Raw genomic sequence first — 18300 nt, 5'->3', positions numbered from 1 at the left:
TGAAATCTGATATAAATATTTTTTAAATAAGTTGAAGTAATATAAACGCCTTTGTTGTGATGTCTTTTTGTTCATACTATTTTTTATAGTGTAAATGTCAGGGTTTGTGGTTGGGAAGGATGAGGCTAATGCAAATTACCAAGTATTTTATTAGATTAAAGACACAAAAACAACTAAAACAACCTGTGGGGGGAAAACAAAGCAACATAACTGTAAGATTTCCCCTATATTAGGCACCAGATTCAGCAAAGTTCAGCAGGTCGACCCGGAGACATGAGAAGAGACCAAACTGTAGTTAGAATGGTTTATTCTGCAAGCCTGACAACACAGGATGGACAGGGATATTTATACACAGGGGCTGATAGCAGAAAGGCACTCCAAATATGGGCTAGTCATACAGCATTTTGTCTTAACATGAATCAGCATATTTCATATCTGAGCATAGTGGAATTTTCCAGCGTGGGTGAAGCTGCGAAATGAAACCAGACGTTGACCTTCAGACCTCCGATGCACACACACACACAAAAAACCACAGACACTTCTGCTTCTCATGCAAGCACACTTAAAAGAGGACAAAATGTTCTCTCAGTCCCCTCTTTTAGGCCGAAGGCCTAACGCATTAGTTTATAATTTTGGCCCATCATACTATCCATGGTAGCATAAACACGATTCATCAAACATTGTAAAAGAAAAGGGCCACAGCAACAAATAAGAAGGAAAATAAAACATACAGGAATTATCATAGTAAGGAAAGGAGTCACCCAGCCGAACAGACCCATCATCCAACCCCAAGTGGTGTCTGGGACATAATCTGAAGTCATGGCAATTTTTAACCCTTGGAGAGTAGACATAGCAGTACTCATTTACATACCCCCCCCTGGGATGCTGTTAAGAGATCTAGAGCCATTCTATTTTGCAGAACCATGGTACGTAGATTAACCAGCTCCTTATTCTGGGCCTCATTAATTATTTTTGAGGCATTCAGAAATAGGCCCATGCGATAGTCCAGGGTCTCAATTCTTAGTAGAGCTTTTCCCACACCTATTTGCGGAAATAGAGCCAATACCACTTTGTTACCAGTGGTCCATAATTTGAAATCCTCGGGCACGTCAGTACCCCATACAGAGTCATAGGGCTTCATTTCAGGGACACTGCGTTTAACTCTTTGCTGCGCTGACAGGACCTGGGCTATCACAATAAAAGTGTGATCAGTCACATGCACAGGGGCACACTGCCCCGTCCAGTTGGCCGGTAATGACATGTAGGCGTTTTTTCCACACAATCACCACCCACCCTGGACCACATAAGTGCCATTTGAGGGTCCTGAGATGTCGACTGGGGCCCCCTCTCCCGAGGAGGCAATTTGTTGACAGTTAACAGTGCTTCCCATGAAATGAGAGCCCTTGGTCTGGTTATAACACATAGGGTGTGTAATAGAGTGGTTAATAAAAAACCTTGTGGCTAATAGGTGAGGGTTTAGCGTGGCCAAATTTTACCCAAAATAGAGCATCACATGTAGGTGAGGGTTTAGCATGGCCAAATTTTACCCAAAATAGAGCATCACATGTACCATTTCTAATGCCAATCCGGTATGGATCGTAGTCATCGACAATTATATATGGGTCCTGGTACCCTGATCCTGCAAAACTGGCAGAACATTTAGCAGCTGTTTTATTCATGGGTTTAGCATAAAGAGGGGTTTGCTTGGCTGAATGAGGCATAACAGAACATACATAACAACCAGATACATTTTATGACCTAGCTAAAACATTCACATATTGATACCACATATTAGTTCCAATTGGATTGTCAGCCCCATCCTCTGCCCATCCGAATTCATGATCATGTGTCCAGCGTTTCAGCCTGGCTGCATTAGCTTGAGCAACAAGAAAGAGAAACAGTCCCAATGTCCATAGCCACTTCATGCTTATCCTTCTAGTAGTTATGCTGCGTGGAGGTGCTAGCTGATGTGGGGGCCCCCAAAATCTGTAAAACAAAGAGAGTCTGCAGACAGATTATCATAGTACAAAACTTATACATTTTTATTATTCAATAGGTGCTCGTTTTATCCTGGTTGCATGGATCCACTGTGGAGAAGAGGAGGTTAAAACGGCGGTTCTGGTTACAGCCACGACATCCGTCGGGGGGCCATATTTGGGGTCCCCCAGTTCTGTGCTCATTTTATTGAACTGTCTAATCATTACTCTGTCACCAACCTTAAAGGGGTGTGTTGGGTCTACCGGCATCGGGGCTGAACCAGAATGTATATTAGTCCAGTATGCATGCAATGTTGTTAGTAGCTGTTGTGCACATTCACTCATATGAATATCCAAAGAACCGTCACCCAGTGTGGTACCCCTTTGCCTCCATGGTGAGGGAAAGGGTCGTCCCATCACAGTCTCATAAGGAGAGAGACCGTGAAGACTTTTGTGAGGAAACATCCTCATGTCTGCTAAAACGAGAGGTAGCAAGGCGAGCCAATTTGAGTGCCCTGCATGTTGCATAGCCTTTCTTAATTTGTCCTTGATAGTCCTATTAGTTCGTTCTACTATACCAGATGATTGTGGATGGTAGGGAATATGTAGCTGCCAATTAATTTGGAGTTCTTTAGCTAGATTTTGTATTACTTTCGCAGTAAATGAGGTTCCCTTATCTGAGTCTATGGCACATGGTATACCGTATCTTGGAATGATTTCTCTTGTCAAACATCTGATAACTGTATTAGCATCTTCCTTACTGCATGGGAAGGCTTCAACCCATTTTGAAAATTTGTCCACAAAAACCAGTAAATATTTATTGAGACCCCTCTTTGGCAGATGTGTGAAATCTACCTGCCATTCCTGAAAAGGTGTTTCAGGAAGGGGCAATTGTTGATGTTTAGCTTGAGGTTTAGTGATATTGTTTTGCGCACATATCAGACATCTATCTAAGGTGTTATTAACATGATGTTGTAAATTATTAATGCATAAAAAGGAACTCATTGTGTCTATTAACTCATTGTGTCTATTAACTCATTGTGTCTATTACCTCATTGTGTCTATTACCCCTCTTCGGCCGCGGTGTGTAACACCGTGAAACTCGCGGACGAGAAAAGGTGCACAGGATGATGGCAGGCATAAACGGCCTTTGCCATCTAGCATTATTCCATTAGGATCAGTCGTGGCGTCACATTCAGACCAGTAAGTATGGTACTAAGTATTTAGTAAGCTGCTGTTTTAGATGTGTCAGGAGCTCCTCCTGATCATCTTTCCACGCGAGGCGTGTTTTTATACGAGTACGTGTCTTTTTATCATCTGTTTCTTCCTTAACAGTTTCTGTTTGTACTATATCAAGCTTGCGATCAAGAGCAGATATTTTTGTTGTTATTTCTTCATCGTCATAGGACGAACCCATTTTGGTTTAAAGGATAAATCGATAATCTGCCCCAATTAGTTGGCAGTGACGCGAGCTGCGCAACAGCATGTCTACAAATTGCAGTGGTTTGTCCACTTCGGGCAGAAGAGATATGAGATCCTTCAGAACAGAGGGTGAGGGCGGAATTATCTCTATCCCTCGTGGTTTAGCAACCCATACCGCAGCCACATTAGAAGCTGAAGTAGTGCCCTTCGTGCTGTCAGGGGAGTCTGGTTTAGTTTTAATCATTTCTGTCAGTGACGGATAAATAGAAGGCACTGCAGGAGGAGCGCTGGCAGAGCATGAGATAGATTGCGAAGGCCCCGTATAAGGGGGTGGTGACGTCATGGTGGTTTTAGCAGCTGCAAGAGAGCCCCTCTTATCTGCCGTAAGGGCAGTATTACTTCTGCTTTTAGGTTTGGGGACAGATTTCAAAACAGTTTTAGGTGTAAAAATGCCCTTTTTATCTCTCCATATAGAGCTCATTGTATAACATGTGTCATATCCATTTATCATATACTGGTCATCCCATTCAGGATCTCCATATCCTTCGTACGTTAATTTATAAGCTGATTGGAGGAAACCTGGATCAAAGGTTCCTTCCCTGGGGAAGTTTCTCCATTGAGATTGCCCCTCTGTCCACCCAGCTAAGTTGGACAGCCAAGGTTCAGTATAAAATCCCCAGCCACATCTATCCATCCACTCTTTTGGACTCTCACTGGGTTCTGGTTTTGGATATCCTTGTCCCATATTGCTGAAGCTGGTGCGTAATACTTATTTACTAAAATTTATTAAACCCCTGATTTGTGGAACCCAAATTTAATCGGGTACAACAACACAAATCCTTCTGTGCAATTTACTGTTTGAAGTAAACTTGACAGGCTAGCAAGTGTCAAATTAATAAATTTTCCTGATTTGTGGAACCCAAATTTAATTGAGTACGACGACACAAATCCTTCTGGGCAATTTACTGTGGAAAGTAAACTTGCCAGGATACTCTGTGCTCTAGAACACAGACCTCTCAACTCAATTGTAACTAAAATCTTACGATTTCCTGAGATACACCGGAGCAGGCAGTGTGAATAAAAATTCTCTTACCTGATCAGATGTATCCCGGACGAGCCCCCAGATCTGTAAGATTTCCCCTATATTAGGCACCAGATTCAGCAAAGTTCAGCAGGTCGACCCGGAGACATGAGAAGAGACCAAACTGTAGTTAGAATGGTTTATTCTGCAAGCCTGACAACACAGGATGGACAGGGATATTTATACACAGGGGCTGATAGCAGAAAGGCACTCCAAATATGGGCTAGTCATACAGCATTTTGTCTTAACATGAATCAGCATATTTCATATCTGAGCATAGTGGAATTTTCCAGCGTGGGTGAAGCTGCGAAATGAAACCAGACGTTGACCTTCAGACCTCCGATGCACACACACACACAAAAAACCACAGACACTTCTGCTTCTCATGCAAGCACACTTAAAAGAGGACAAAATGTTCTCTCAATAACTAATCAGATTTGACTCTGGTTGGCTTGACAGACAAAGGTTCAATAGCGACGGACGAGCACACTGGGAAAAAAAATAGGGGAAGCAAACCAAAAAACTATAAACCAATTAATAGTTTTGTGTGTGTGTGTGTCACTAGACAATAATAAATGGGAGCACATGATACAAAGACACAACACAAGCCACATTCTTACGTAAAACAGGACTAGAACATGCAGCGAATGAGAGAACTCATTAACTGTGTGTTCACATGAAATACAACACTAAAGCATGTGGTCACAATGTAAACACCAAGCCATGGGCTTTACACAAAACTAAAAGGAGACTGAATGTAGACACGAATGCACGGTAAAAAAAAAAAAAAAACACTTACCGTGCACTCACACATAGGGCGTGCATGTTCCATCCCAGCGCAAACCGAAACCAACTAGACTGAGACGATGAGAATAGAAAAGCATGCCGCAGACAAAACTACGCACACCAGGACTAGAGTGCGCATCCCGAGGGCTACCAAGTCGGCACTCATACAAAGACAGACAGAAAATATGAGCGCTCGACTCAAAAACTCGAGCCGAGCACAACATACTAGACAAGACATGACTAGTGTCTAGACACTGCCTCCAAACCAAGAATTAACAAGACCAAAGTGGCAGAATCCTGACAGTATATTTGTTTTAAAAACACACATCTACATTGTGTATTGTTGCTTTTAAAGTGCTTCTATTGTTCTCATTTGCCTCTTTGAATAAAAGCCTCTACTTAATTAAATGTACTAATATTTAAATTCATAGATTTCTTTGCTGTCTTTAACCTGTAGCCTGATTCTGCAAACACAATGCAGCAATTAATAACTTTTGATATCTGAAGTCATTCACATTCAATACCATTCAAACAGTAGCCCTTTTTCTAAGCATATATTTCTAACGGCACCAAAGATTTAAATTTCAAATAAACGCTGCTCATTTGAACTCCAATAAATCCTGAACAGAATGTATTGTGGTTTCTTGAGAAGCAAATCATTCTCTTGTGGGTGATATTTCTCCTGCTGTGCTTTTGTTAATGGGATTTCACTATAGAAAGAATGCAAATGACGTTACTTTTGTTAAGTTTGCTTTCTGGTTTTGATTTATAAAGAATGGCTTTCTCCATCATTTACTAATAAAGTCAACTGAGGATTATGTGTATGTGTGTGTGTGTGTGTGTGTGTGTGTGTGTGTGTGTGTGTGTGTGTGTGTGTGCCAGTGTGTGTATACCTTGTATTCCTTACGTTGTGGGGACTAAATGTACACAAGTAAAGCAATATCAGTAAATTTGAACCAAAAAAAAAATCCTATGAGGAAAACGGCTCATGTATCACACAAAATGAAGTATTTTGAAAATGTAAACATTTGTTTCCTGTGAGGGCAGCACGGTGGCGCAGGGGGTAGCAGAATCGCCTCACAGCAAGAAGGTCACTGGTTCGAGCCCTGGCTGGGTCAGTTGGCGTTTTCTGTGTGGAGTTTGCATGTTCTCCCTGTGTTAGCGTGGGTTTCCTCTGGGTGCTCCGGTTTCCCTCACAAGTCCAAAGACATGCGGTATAGGTGAATTGGGTAAGCCAAATTGTTCATAGTTTATGTGTGTGAATGAGTGTGTATGGGAGTTTTCCAGTTATGGGTTGCAGCTGGAAGGGCATCTGCTACATAAAACATATTCTGGATGAGTTGGTGGTTCATTCTGCTGTGGCGACCTCTTTTTTAAAGGGACTAAGCCGGAAAAAAAAGGATTTTATTATAATAGAATTGACCAAATGTTCCTGCAATACCAGTAAAGTTTGACCATGTGGAGCCTGTGAGGTAAACGTCTCTTAAATCACACAGAATGCCCAAATATTTTCTTATAAAGGGCCAAAAATCAAGCTTGATTAAGGGTTGTGGGCCGAGGGTAAATATAGCCACCCCATATTCCATTAAGGTTGCCATTTGTTTTTTTTTTCCCCCTAATTTATTTCATAATATTTCTAAATAAATAGCACAAATGACTTTAATGGTTTTACCCAGTGCATTATATATTTGTTATATCTTATAATGAATTTATTACAATAAAAACAAATGATTAATGTTAACACTATGGAGTTGAATGCTGTAAACACTGGTCAAGTTAGGCAGCACGGTGGTGCAGTGGGTAGCACAATTGCCTCAGAGTAAGAAGGTCGCTGGTTTGAGCCTCGGCTGAATCAGTTGGCATTTCTGTGTGGAGTTTGCAAGTTCTCCCCGTGTTTATGTTGGTTTCCTCTGGGTGCTTCAGTTTCCCCCACAAGTCCAAAGACATGTGGTATAGGTGAATTGGGTAAGCTAAATTGTCCCTAGTGTATGTGTGTGAATGAGTGTGTTTCCCAGTGATGGGTTGCAGCTGGAAGGGCATCCGTTGTGTAAAACATATGCTGAATAAGTTGGCGGTTCATTCAGACCACAGATTAATAAAGGGACTAAGCCGAAAAGAAAATTAATTAATGAAATGAATGCTAATCTGTTAAATCTATATTAGTAAATACCTGTCATTCACCCTCTCTTCTCAAATGGGACAGTAGGCCAAATCAAAGGTTACCATGGGTCAACTTTGGCCCGTGGGCCCTAGTTTGAGCAACTCTGTTGTACAGTATAAAAAACATTACATACATTGGAAGTCCCCATAAAGTTAGTTGTACAAGTGTGTTTCATTTGTTCTGGTAAAGTTAAAAATCACACAGAAACAAATTATTATAATTGAAGAGAGGCATTTACAACGTTTCACTGAATAAATAAACAAATCCAACAGTATTAAAAATGGAATCATTTTAGACAAAGAACAAACATTTATTCATTAATTTTCCTTTAGCTTAGACTTTATTTCTGAGATCTTTTGACTTAGTCCCTTTATTATTCAGGGGTTGCCACAGCGCAATGAACCACCATCTATTCCAGCATATGTTTTATGCAGCGGATATCGTTCCAGCCGCAAACCAGTACTAGGAATAACCCATACACACTTATTCACACACACACACACACACACACACACACACACACACACACACACACACACACACACACACACACACACACACACTATGGCAAATTTAGTTCACCCAATTCACCTATAGTGCATGTCTTTGGACTGTGAGGGAAACCAGAGCACCCGGAAGAAACCCACACCAACATGGGGTGAACATGCAAACTCCACACAGAAATGCCAACTGACCCAGCCGGGACTCCAACAAGCATCCTTCTTGCTGTAAGGCAACAGTTCAAACATCTGAGCCACCATGCCGCCCAAGACTGGACACAGACTGAATACAGCTTTAAAATATATACACCAAACCGTTTTGTGTTTTTATATACTACTTCCAAACATAAGAATTAAGTACCATGGCATCTTTATGGGCATTAACCATCTAACTTAACTTCAACTAGCTTCTTCAACCATCTAACCATGCGTTTGCTGGTCAAGATTCCCCCTGAAACTCTGAAAATTCCAAAAAAGCAGTTTCCATCTGCTCTATATTTCTATCCAGGAGAAACAATTGAGATCTCATATTAAATAGAGCTCGTTTTCTTTCCTGCGGGACGACGGCAGGTGCTCAAAATGCTAGCCTGATCTAAAGGCAGCTGCCGTTCTGTGATACGTTCTCAGAGCGCCGCACCAAGAGACTATTTCTGTGCGTATCTGCTCCACAAGAGATAGAAGCAAAAGCCGAGACAAAGACAGAGCGTTTTCCTGTTTTGAAAGGCATTGTTTTTTGAGTTTATTTTATTCACATGCTCTTTATTGTTATGTATAAATACCTAATATCCAAAAGTGCTGCTTACATTAGTATGAACTAACCCAGACGATGCTAGCTAACCAAAGCTCTGCGTCATTTCAGCAGCATCATGCTAATATTAGTGATAATTATCCGGCTTCTGAAGAGGGTGGAGTAGGATGGCGTATGTCTTTAAACTGGCAGAATTGTATAGTCCTGCTTTAATCAGAACTGCCATAACCCATTTCACCAGCACTCAAAATCTTCAGGTTCTGAGGCTTTTACGCTAATGTTCAATGCGTCTGGTTCATTTGGATTGAAATCTCCGCCAATGATGATTGGGCAGTGAAGTGCATATTCAGATTCAAACAGAAGTGGCAGAAATGATTTGGCATAGACTGAGAGCTGGAGGAACCGTAATGGTCTCCTTATCTCTTTTCATCTTGCTTTGTGCTGTAGTTGGGATGCGGGTCTTGATTTGGGCTTAAGGAGAAATATATGAGGAATGCATAATTTTTGGTGCTTTTTAATTGTCACTTGAAATTGATTAAAAAAGTCATTTTTTTTTATTCTCATAATATTTGGGACTTTTTATCCTTATATATACAGAGTTTCTAGTTAGTGAATGAAGATTGTAATGGGTTTTAAGACCTTAAAATACATGAATGAGCAATTCCAGAATTATAGATGTGACATTTGCAGTAAAATCTCAAAACATGAATTCACAATTCTAGTATATGTTCACCTTATATTGAAGCATCTGTTTATATTATCCAAAACAGCTCACCAAAGTTCTGGGATCAGAAAAATATCAATCTGTAAACATTTTTTATACTTTAAATGAGAAAAACAAGCATGTGTAAGTTTACATTACTCAACAATTATATTGTAATAAACTGCACAACCCAAAAGAAACAATGCTAATCAAAAGAACAAGAGTTGGCTCACTATAGAACTAACATGATTGATTTTGTTTATTTAACATTTTTGTATTTATGAGGAAAAAAAGCATTGTTTTGGATGTGACATCTCTCCGTTATGGTTGTGATGGATGTGAAATTGCCACTTGTATGACTTTGGTAAGTCAATCATAATTGTTTTAAAACATTGACAAAGACATTTTCGAGTACTTTTTACAGTCTTGTAAAATATAAGCTAACACAAAAAACTTGGAAAGGGTATTGCTATTTTGGTACAAAAGTCATTTTTTTCATTGCATTTGCATGAATTGCTCCAATAATATAATTCAGATTTTTTTAAAGAAAATTTAATTGAATTCTACTTCTAATATACTGTATGTGGGTTAATACTGGCAATTATCTGATTGTCTTTTTTAATAAAAAAAATAAAATAAAAATCAGATTTAGTCATTAATGAGGAGCTTCTAATCAGGTGTGCAATTTCGAAAATCATAGTTAACTAACTAAGGTGGTCTCAAGTTTCGTCGTTACAAACATAGTTTGTTGATTTGCCGTTTCTCAAATCCATCGTTCCAGCGAACATTCGCAAACTGCATCACAAACTAGTACACTTGCAGCTACACCTCTAGAGCTGTAGTTAGAAACAGAGTTCCTGGTTCTATTCCCAGTTATCCTCCCTAAGCCCTATTCTTTTCGTACATTCAAACATTTACACTTGTAATGATTTAAACTTAAATTTAAACTTATAATGATACATTTGAATTAATAAACATGAATAGAAAATACTACTACTGCTACTACTCGTAATAATAATAATTATTAAAATTATTAAGTAGTATTTTTTTTCTTGATAAATAGCCTATTGTAAATTACAATTAATGATATATATGAAATTAGAATATGTGTTAGCTTTTTGTAAATGGTTTTGTTTTAGAATAGAATATAGAATATTGGTCGCACTTTATATTAAGTGGCCTTAACGAATATGTACTTACACTGAAATTATTATTTGTTACTATGTACTTATTGTGTACATGTTTTTACATAATTCTTATGCTTAATTACATTTTTGCATCTAGTTACATCTGAAATTAATTTCTGTTAGTACATTTATAATTATACTATAGACCACCTCTTATACCTTAACCAAGCCTTAGACCTACCCATACCACCACAACTGTCCATAACCTGACCTGTATCGAGAGCAGTGGAAGTGCTTTGCAATACATTATGAACACATTAAGTATATTGCATTTATATTTTGATGTAAGCACATATCAGTTAAGGACACTTAATTTAAAGTATGACCAGAATATTTATAATATTTGAAAAGGAAACATAGGCCCTATACAGTATGTGCCGTGAGTATGTGACATATTTTAAATAATATGAAAAAAGAGTGCAGGTTTTTACCAAAACTGGGCTAATACTGGATTTTTTTTCAATGCTTGTGCATGTGAAGTAAGATAATTTGCACAAAAAAATTAAGTTTTTTTTCTCTAAAGAAGCTGTTCCTCCACCCATTTAGAGCGTCATTGTGTACATTTTACATTATAACTAATGTTCAAACGATGGATCTGCGACGAAGCAACTACAATTTTGGGAAACACTCGTCACTGCATTGTTCTTTTCCCAAATCATGCATTGTACTATGGTAGTTCAGTTGCGAGTTAGAATTGTTTATGACATATTTAATATTTTGGCTTTATTATTATTATTTTTTTAATTATTATTATTTTAAGTAGTATTATTTCATTTCTAATAAATAGCCTACTGTACATTACAACCATTAACGATTTATATGATTTATGTACGAGATTAGAATACGTGTTAGCTTTTTGTAAGGGGTTTTATGTTTTAGAATAGAATGTAGGTTATTCATAATATTTGTAAAGAATACATAGACCCTAAATGTGCCGTTTAATGAATATGGAAAACGAGTGCATCTTTTTATCAAAACTAGGCTAATATTGGATTCTTTTTAAATGTGTGTGCCTGTAAAACAATATAATTTGCACTAAAAATTCTGTTTTTTTCTCTAAAGAAGTTGTTACTTCATCTGTTTAGAGTATCATTATGGACATTTTACATAATCATTTTACATAATTTGAAATAATTTTACAACATCATTCCTTTCTCAAACGATGAATCGTACCATGGTTGTTCAGTCACGAGTTACTCTGTTGTTTGGGAAAGACACCCCAGATTGAGTTTAGCCTTAGTATTATTTATTAAAAGTCTCTTCTTGACAGACCTTGAATTTAAAAATACAGATTATGAATATTTAATGAGGGTATGGCCTTACTATATTTGAATTTTGGGTTCTATTGTGTCTTGATCTAAAATGATCTAATCTTCTTATGAAATGGATCACACTTAAAATTGTGTCATTTAATAACTTGTTTAATATTTTATGTCATGTTTAATTATTCATGCCTTTTAAAATGCATTTTTACATTTAGATTACCTTTTCTATCATGAAACCTAATCTTTAATAATATTATTATTTTAAGATAAATGAAATTCAACATAAATAGTCATTTTAATTATTGAGATTTTTCACAATATTGTGATGCTCCAATTAAAATGAATGATAACGGTGTTGTTTTGCTTCACTTGAATGATTTACTTTTCTGTTGAAGTTTCTGTTCTTTTGCAGTTAGGTGGACGTCAGCTTGAAGACTTTTTGTTTTTTGGTGCATCAATATCCAGGTCTCGTTGGCTTTATTGAGTCAATAAACAAGACCTCAAAGTCCTCCTCTTCCTTTCTTTAATTCTAATAGCGTTTGTGATGGATGGATTGTGTAAGGTGGCTGTCAGCCAGAGGTCTAAATAACAGCGTTAGGCACGAAAGCCTCTGTCTCTCCACTCAACCCTTCCACTCACGTGACCCGGACCTGTCAGCCTGCCTTTCCAGCGCTGTCTGGCCTCTGGAATCTCATCAGAGATGCTGGAAATCTGCCCTAGCATCCGCTGCTCCAAGCCAGCCAGGCAATTGAAGCTGGAGACTAACCATGACAGAGACTTCAGGCTGTAGACAGCGCTTCAGAGTTCTGGAATCTGCTTTTGTAGCTGCGTCAAACAGCAGGCGCAGGTTCTGGCGCCACTTCCGTCACCCTCTCATTTCTCATACCATTATCTTAGATTCTGTCTCTACCTGCTGACTCCTCTTTCTCCATATCCTTTTCTCATTCGGGACATGTGGGTTTTCCGAAACCGTGCCCGAGGGCTGAGTTTAGCTGGCTGGAAAACGCACTAATCCTTTTTAGAGTGCTTCCTAATCCAGGCCTATTGAAGAGAGGAATAGAGATGCTGTAGTCTACGGTACTTCAGTCATCGTACTGTACACGGACTCATCACAAGTTTTCAAGGGCACCCAATGCCTTTGAGCTGGGAATAGCAAATGATGAATCAGAGAATCGAAAAGAACATAAAACAAGCTGATAGAGAGGGATAGAGAAAAAAAAAAACAAGCAGATGGAAGGAATTAGTGCATGTCTCCGCTCCTGGTTTCTGCGTGGTAGGTCTGTTGCTGGCAGGGATGGAAAAAGAAAGTCGACTTACATTCAAGTTAATTTTCGCTGTCTTCTCTGCCTCTCCCTGGTGGGCCGTAGATAGATAGATGGCTGCGGTCTCCACGGGGAAGGTGGGAAGAGATTGGTGGTAATTCTGCACCTAAATAGATGTGGGACAGGGAGGCAGAAAATGAGAAAGTGATCTGGTCTGCTGAGTTGTTTTTTCCTTGTATGAGGTAAGCAGTTGCATTCACCAATATTTTCTGGCTCACTTTTTGCTTTTAAAATTATAGTTCAGCCATGAAAGAAATTTATGTCATCAATTATGACAGCTTTATACCTGACTAGACCTTCTGAGGATTTTACCAGAGGATTTTAACTGTGTTCGTATTCTGAATTCAAGACTATACAGGTTTGAGACAACACAAATTTGAGTAATTGTCATTTTTTGTGAACTGTCCCTTTAAGAAACTGACAAAACAGTGTGTACCAGCAGATGGAGGTTTACAGACATTCTCTTGTTCTTTTGATATTGTTCCCTTGAGCAAAGTACTTTGAACACAGATGTTCCACCAGAGCTGTCACTTCATTATGTCCAGCAATGTGAAAACGTTTATTTTAATTAACTATTTATTTCCAATTTATCTTTCTCCAGAAATCACTTCTGTGACAAATCTTAATGAATAGCTATGTTTCTGTCCACCTATTTTTAAAAAATTCTTAAAAGAAAAGCCAACATGTGTGTAACAGAGGCCGGCTAGCGAAGTGCGATGCAGGTAAACCTCACTCTTCCGATCTTTAAAAGTGCTCTAGCGACAGACGCTAAAGGTCATGGTCTTCAGCCTTCTTGTTAGAGCAACCAACTCCCATGCAAAGAATCACTGGTTCGGTCCCAGCTCAGACTGGGTTGGGTGCAATAGGACTAGTAGGTTACACGTAGGGGCTCGTCCTGGATAGGAATGGGATTTAGGGGGGTGAGTGTAATAGAGGCCAGCTAGCGAAGTGCTGTGCAGGTAAACCTCAATCGTCTGACGTATAAAGGTGCTTTAGCGACAGACACAAAATGCCATGACAGCCATGATCTTTAGCCTTCTGGTTAGAGCAACTGACTCCCATACAAAGAACCGGGGGGTTGATTCCAGCTCAGACCGGGTTGGATGCAGTAGGACTGGTGGGTTACATGTGGGGGCTCGTCCGGGATGGGAGTGAGGTTTAGGAAGGTGAGTGTAACGGAGGCCAGCTAGTGAGCTATGCAGGTAAGCCTCACTCCTCCGACCTCTAAAGGTGCTCTAGTGACAGTCATTAGAGACCATGATCTTAGCCTCCTTTTTAGAGCAACCAACTCCCATGTAAAGAATAGCCAGTTCAATCCCAGCTCAGACCGGGTTGGGTGCAATAGAACCGTTGTGTTACATGTGGGGGCTCGTCCGGGATGGGAGTGAGGTTTAGGAGGGTGAGTGTAACAGAGGGCAGCTCGCGAAATGCTATGGTGGTAAACCTCAATCCTCTGACCTCTAAAGTGCTCTAGCGACAGACACAAAATGTCATGATCTTTAGCCTTCTTGTGAGAGCAACTCACTCCCATACAAAGAATCGCGGGTTCGATCCCAGCTCAGACTGGGTTGTATGCAACAGGACTGGTGGGTTACACGTGGGGGCTTACCACACACTAGCTAATGGTGGAGTGTAGGGACGGTGATACAGCCAATTCGATGAATAGGGATGATTGGGAGACCATGATCTGTAAGGGCCAATCAAGGGAATTCGGCCAGGACAGCAGGGTTAAACCCCTACTCTTTACGAGAAGAGTAGAGTCAGGACCTCGGTTTGTCATCTCGGTTTATGCGCTCACTGACAGCATAATGTTCCCTTCACTTTAGTGGGGCATTAGGACTCACACAGACTGCATGGTGAGTGGCCCTGCTGGCCTCAATAACACTACTTCCAACAGGAACCTAGTTTTTGGTCTTGGGCTGCAGAGTGATATGGCTGTAATCAAATTCCAATTCCTTTTTGATATTTGGCACCAGTTTATCAGCAAGTGACGATAGTGTTCTATTTGACTATTTTATTTTGGCTTTTTCCTCATTGGATGGAAACTGTACTTGTTCACAAATATATTTTATGCAATATTCCAGATTTGCTCATGAATCTAATTTGCATCTTTGAATGGAGATATAGCTAATGTTGGCCAGTCTTGACGTCACATTATGCGTTAACAATTTGCCACCTCTTGTTTTGGGTTTAACCATCATTTACATAAAGGGACGCTTGTTAGTGCATCACATGTTGGAATTCTTCTCCTTAACTACATATCATCTGAATTAGTTTTTGAGCTTGTCAGCCTTATTGTGACTCATGGCACTTTAAAAACACTGAGACCTCAGTTATCTGAATCAGTGTTTTTGCACCTCGCTGAGCTGTGAAAGGTAAATTAGCTGAACACCATCACCGTGGAGAAAGCTTTCTCTGCGGTAGGGAGCTCTAATCATCCAGAATAAGGTTTCGGATTTATAAAGCCCGTAGATTTGATCTGGTCACGAGGTGCCGAATGAGTAAAATCTGATTGCGCAGATTGTGAAGTCGGCTATCCATTACTGTTGTGAATAAATGAAGGCCAGTGCTCCAGGTTTACATTCTCCGTGTCTTTTAAAGAACAAACAACAAGTTTTCACGAATCGACAGCTTCAGCCTGTGCTATCCACAGTCAGGAGTAAATGATAGTTTGATTGCTTTTATGCCTGAATGCCTTCCAGCAAAAACGACCTTGATGTGTTTTCTGACTTTAGTAGGAAGGACTTTTTTTTGTCAGAAAGGACTGTATATGTTAGAACTGAAAGGTTGTGATACGGTCCTATGACTTGCTTTGAATAACTGCCCTTATCCTCGACTGCGCCATGACTCTATAATGATAGCCATTAAGTCCTTGAGTTCAGGACACAGCCACTGATCTGTCTTTCTGATAGCATGTGGGTGTCTTTGAAAGTTGTGGATGCGAATATGCAAATCAAAGCAATATCACAGCTTCAAGCCTCTTACATGGTGCATTTGAGAGAACAGTTTGAGCATTACACAATCTCGTAATATTATATGGCCACTCACTTTTAATCAGTCGATCTCAAGTCCTCTGTGCTCTGAATAAAATGTTAACAAAGCAATGCTTTCAAGCGCTGCAGGTCGTTGTTCGAAACAGAGGTCATATTCGAGAAATGTGTTTACCAAATAATTGTGTGTATACAGTAAAATGAGATTGGAGGAATGGTTTTGAGTCTCTACACTACTGAAAACATAAATCTGAATTAGAATAGTAACATTTACAAACAAAAAACAAACTTTGCTGTTAATTTACTCACCTTCAGACTGTCCAAGATGTAGGTGAGCGTTTTGAGAGAGTAAAAGAGATCCTTAAAAAACATACACACGGCACAATATTAATGCCTGTGCAAAAATCTGAATATTACATTACTGAGTGCATTCCTGACAGTCTGAAGCATGAGTTTCTTGTCCTGTAATGACATATGCACAGTTGCAGACTCACAGGTGAGCAGTGTTGCCAAATGCTATCAATAAAAAGTGGCTAAAGCCTCCTTGAAAAGATGCTTAACGTCACTAAATGATGTCATGTGGTATTTATCAGCCCTTCAAATTACTTCGTTTTTTTTTTTTTTTCAGAGTACTTATCTTTAATGCAGCAAATTCCCCCCAAAACTGTTCTCATTCTGTTGTCATCTAATAGGTTGTTTGCAATCACATGGTTTTGGTCATGTGCAAAATTCAGATGGAGGGCAGGAAGTAAAAAACTGAATGGGTAACATAGGGGAAAGTCTGAATTTTTGCGATTTATACCGTATTTCAAAGGAGATTTAAATAGAAAAAGACATACGTTGGGCATGACCCTTATATTCTGAAGATGACCAAGTTTTCTACTGATCTAAAATGTATTTGCCTGTCATTGAGGCGGAAGATACAGCATTTTGACTTGGATTATACTGTCATGGTAATTATGGTTATTGTGGTACAACATAACTTTAGTAATACACAAATTATCCAATCGGCTACTTTTTCTTACACTATAATTATACACCATCACAATGCACCACAGTTTACGCTAACATCAGGGTGCGAATTACAGGGGTGTTTGGGGGGATTGACCCCCTTAATTAATGCGTGATCCCCCTGAAGGATGTCAAAACAAGATGTATGGGGTCAGCCCTTTAATAGTAAGTAATAGTTTTCGCTGATCTGCAGCGAGAGGAAACTTACACTTTCATTTTCTCTCTTTCGTGGATAAGGAAACATGTTGTAAGCACAGACATCTATTAGCCTACATAATTAATTTATTTTGTTTAGGGCAAAGATTTGTTTCAACACTATTCAGTTCTAATTTCCAGCTAACGAAAAGATGAACAATAATAACAAAGTGTGGTCAAAAAAATTGAGTTATATCCAAACACACATACTATGCCTCATATGGTCCAAAACCTGCCAGGTGGACAAATCTAAGCTTGTTTGTAATAAAACAAATATTGATATGCATATAACAAATAACACTGCTAATAATAATAACATTACACAGAAGCATATTGTCTTGAATAAACTGAAAAAGCCCCCCGAGATGAAGAAGGCATTGAGGCAGTGGTTTATGTAGAAAATAATAATTTTTGTAACATTTTAATCCTTTTATTCTTTTTAATTTGTAAAGACGTTTCTGTATTACTGTACATCCTGTGTGTATTAAGCAGTGTGTAAGCGAGGCGCACAACTCTGCGCTGGGCTTTAGACCTGCTTTCTGCTGGTCTATTGCAAAATCTATTTTAGATCTCAAAATAGCAATGTGCCAACAATGTGCCTTAACACACCTCCTTTTTAGACCGAAACACCCATAAGTCAACAAGGTGGCACAAATGGGTTTGCTATTTAAACACATGGTTTAAGACAGGAAAATTAAGGGTGTGTTGATCTAAAAAAAGCAGCACGTAGAGAAACTTCGTCTTGCGCCTTATTGCGCCGGGTGTATGATAGGGCCCATAGTCACTAAAACGCCAAAATTGGCACATCAGCAGATAAACGGACATAAAGAAGAGGAAGTGTGGGTGTGTATGTGTTCATGAAAAATTGTGCTCACCCTGGATGTAGGAAAATCATGTAAAAAACTATTACCAAGTCCACAGTTTCAGCTTAAAAATAATTTGAATTGTCTTCT

General features: G+C 39.2%; 1 protein-coding gene and 1 long non-coding RNA gene across 5 annotated transcripts in view; both read left to right on the top strand.

Moving 5' to 3' along the window:
• The window catches only part of furinb (furin (paired basic amino acid cleaving enzyme) b), a 161985-nt gene that overhangs the window by 88495 nt on the left and 55190 nt on the right, over positions 1–18300 (top strand).
• LOC141380892 (uncharacterized) lies at positions 292–2171 on the top strand. Its single transcript, XR_012400250.1, has 2 exons — positions 292–1468; positions 1520–2171. It is a non-coding gene; the product is annotated as an uncharacterized lncRNA (long non-coding RNA).

The sequence above is a fragment of the Danio rerio genome, chromosome 25 (genome assembly GCF_049306965.1).
Source record: "Danio rerio strain Tuebingen ecotype United States chromosome 25, GRCz12tu, whole genome shotgun sequence".
Classification (NCBI taxonomy): Eukaryota; Metazoa; Chordata; class Actinopteri; order Cypriniformes; family Danionidae; genus Danio; species Danio rerio.
This window is presented reverse-complemented; position numbering and strand designations above follow the sequence as displayed.